The sequence below is a fragment of the Bactrocera neohumeralis genome, unplaced genomic scaffold (genome assembly GCF_024586455.1).
Source record: "Bactrocera neohumeralis isolate Rockhampton unplaced genomic scaffold, APGP_CSIRO_Bneo_wtdbg2-racon-allhic-juicebox.fasta_v2 cluster09, whole genome shotgun sequence".
NCBI classification, from domain to species: Eukaryota; Metazoa; Arthropoda; class Insecta; order Diptera; family Tephritidae; genus Bactrocera; species Bactrocera neohumeralis.
Genome location: NW_026089622.1, coordinates 1,203,886 through 1,207,311, shown reverse-complemented (window position 1 = coordinate 1,207,311; position 3,426 = coordinate 1,203,886). Strand labels below are relative to the sequence as shown.

Here is a 3,426-nt window from a genome sequence, read left to right as displayed (position 1 = left end):
CAAGTCGTTTTTTCGCGACAATGGCAAAAGCCAAAAATCATAAATTGCACAACTTTCTGGTGCTTCTCGCAAAAATCTGCGTCGATATGTATTCACGATCATACGTATACATACATACACGTTTAAGCATGTTTGTAGGCGAAGCTGCTACAGCGGCAAGGGGTGACAATCGGCGGCCATTGCTTTACATATGCCATAGAAATTCTATTGCTACGAATATGGAAATGACAACGAAATAATGCAAATATGCATATTTCTAAATGTCATTAATTTCTTTGAAGAAATGAAAGGAATGAATGATCCTGAGAAGTATAGTCTTAACTTTTCAACGGCCAACGCAGGGCATTACAACCAAAAGGAATTTATTCATTAAAATCACCACTCAGAAGTCGTTTTATCCGTTGTAAGCGAACGATTTTCGAAGAAACATCATTTCTAATATGCCACAAGACAAAATTAGAAATGAACTTCTTAAACCTCACACTGTCAGATAAAACGATATACCTCGTCATAGCGGGTCGATTTCCAAAAAATGTATATGAAGACTAACTACAGAAATGATCCCGTAAAGTATAGCCTTAATTTTTCAACGGCCAACGCAGAGTATTTCAACCAAAAGATACGCAAAATAGCACAAGCATACAAACATACAAACATACATATGCGCACACATGTGAATATGTCACCAACCAAAAATTGAAACATTGTTCTACAAAAACAACAACAGCATAAGCATGGCAACATTGTGTTGTTGGTAGAAAAGCCGAGCAAAAAGCTGCAGCTGAAATCAAAAGCATAGACTTAGAAAACATTAACTAATATAAACAGACTTGGTTCATTTAAGGGCGAGACAGGGATCACAACTTTTTGTATACCTTAAATCGTTGTATAAGGAAAAACATACCATTAAAAAGGGCACTTATAAAGCAATTGTTTTAAAATAATAAAACAACATATTATAACATAAAAACTACTTTGTTATATAACATATGCCTTTATTATCAATACTCATTTCGATTTATGGGGATTAAACACGATTTTATATCGCAATTTAATTTATTACGTATATAAGAGATAATTTTTTAGCTATTTTCGCTGCACAGTCCGTGTTTTTCTATTGTCTCAATTCTCTTGCTTTTCGTAGCCCCTATGAATAGGATAGGCCAAAAATGTATTTACCGTTAGTTTTATTGGTGTTTTAAGAAATAGCCTTGGTATAAACAGTGGTAAATTTCAAACTTTTATTTATTTATTTTTGGCCTATGAAATCGACCAGTGTGCACTGCCTTAAGGGGGGGTAAGGTTTGTTTCGTCGAAAACAGACCTTTTCGTGAATTTTTTTTTTTTTAATTATTGCTGTAGGTTTATTTTACTTATTGTTATATGAAAGTACAATATTTGAAGGATATGTAAAAAAAGTTGTATCGAAAAATAGCGAGGAATAACGGATTTATCGTCGATCTCTGCAGGCCCCTCGAAAAAAAGTTTTTGTGCGGTGACCAGCCTACAGCATCACTGGATCATCTGAAACCAAAAAATCAAAATGCTTTCTTTACTTTATTAGTTTATCTTTCAATTGACGTCGAGTTTTTTTTAATTTTTCAATTTTTAAATTTTTGGTACCATTTTCAAGCCAAAATGACGATTTTAGACGAAAAAATCGTCCTATTTGTTATTGTAAAATTCTTAAGAATTGAAATTTTTGGAAAAACTTGACGTTATTCTAGAGCTATATATATGTAGAATATTTGTACAAAATTTCAAAACGATCGATGCAGTAATTTTTTCTGTAGGCTGGTCACCGGCTTTAAAAATGACATATTTGGGAAAATCGATTCAAAGTTTGGTACACTCAGCGCAGGTAGCTGGAAGGCGCGCAAACCTAAGTTAGGGGTACCGTTATTCAACCTGCTGTAACTTCGTTAGTTTTTCTCCGAATGACCTAAAACTTTAAGGCAATATTCTCGAGATGTTGATGGTTCAGACATGTATTGAATTGTACACTTGAAAACAACCCCATATCAACCCTGCTAAAATTTGAAGACCACGTAGTCCAATTAGATCATGTTTCGAAGTAGTGGCGATGAAACCTGGTTACATACTTAACCACATGGTATGCTGCACTGGACCATGTCCGAAATTGAACATCGTCTTTTTCGAGGTTGTTCGGCAATTTAATTCGGTTATTTTAGCAATAGATATCATAAAATTAACGATATTTTTAAATAAATTGTATTGAGATATCGATATATTTTTTCTTAAAATGTGATTGAACATTATTTTAATATATTTCAAAAAACATTTATTAACATTCATATCAGTTATTTATTGCTACGTTGAAGAATTTATTAATATTTACCCCATTTTGTGAATGCGCTCTTATTTGTTTAAAAAAAACGATAAATCGTTGTATTCAAATTATGTATATCGCACACCCCTATATTTACTCATGTGTAAATTGTCGTGGCGGACGCAAGTGATTAGTGGAAATTTTTACAAATAACGATTTCGTGGATTTTGGTGAGTATAGTGAGGGAAAATTTTTATAATTGTTCGAATAATTTTGTAATAAGGGCAAAAATAAAATGAATTGCTCAAGAAGGCATTTAAAACGGCTTTTTAAAGCAAAAAGAGATATGTATATGTATATGAAGAGCAATTAGCTGTTAAGAATGAGGCGTCTGCGCAAATTCGGGGAAACAATGCCGCTACTGCGAATGTTGCGCATTGCAATTATATACATTGTAATGATGCGACAAGCAAAAAACTTCCATTACAAAAAACTTTTCGCAAAAAAATTAGAGCATGGCAAATAAAAAATAGAATAGGTCACAAAAGTTTACGAGAGCTTTTATTTATTTTGAAGGAAGAAAATTTGGACGTGCCCTTAAGTCTTTCAGTTCTTATGGACTTGAAAAATGAAGAAGTCGTAATTGAACAAATTCCTCCGGGAAAATATGTTCATCTTGGCCTTAAAAATCAAATTCAAAAAATTTAAAGTATTGTGTTAGAGTATAAGGAAATTGTATTTGACATTAATATTGATGGCCTGCCATTATTCAACAGTTCAAAAACTCAACTTTGGCCAATTTTAATACGAATAGTTAATATTCCAAATATATCTGTATTTCCGGTAAGTATATATAAAGGCAAACAAAAGCCAAGAGATATTGATAAGTTTTTGAGCTGTTTTGTTAACGAATTTCAGTTTCTCAGTGTAAATGAGTTAGAATTAGGTGGTAAAATATATAATTTAACAAGTAAGGAAGGGTTAAGCTCGGGTGTCACCGAACTTTTTATACTCTCGCATGATAAAGTGATAATCGAGATTTCATTATACGTCATTTACATATTTTTCAAATACCGTATTTGTGTAAAGTTTTATTCCGCTATTATCATTGGTTCCTAATGTATACGAGTTATTAT

The 3,426-nt window shown here is 32.4% G+C and overlaps 1 pseudogene; it reads right to left on the bottom strand.

Annotated features, from left to right (window-relative positions):
- Positions 1-377: 377 nt before the first annotated feature.
- Positions 378-580, bottom strand: LOC126764801 (small nucleolar RNA U3; annotated as a pseudogene).
- Between the last annotated feature and the right edge of the window lie 2,846 nt (positions 581-3,426).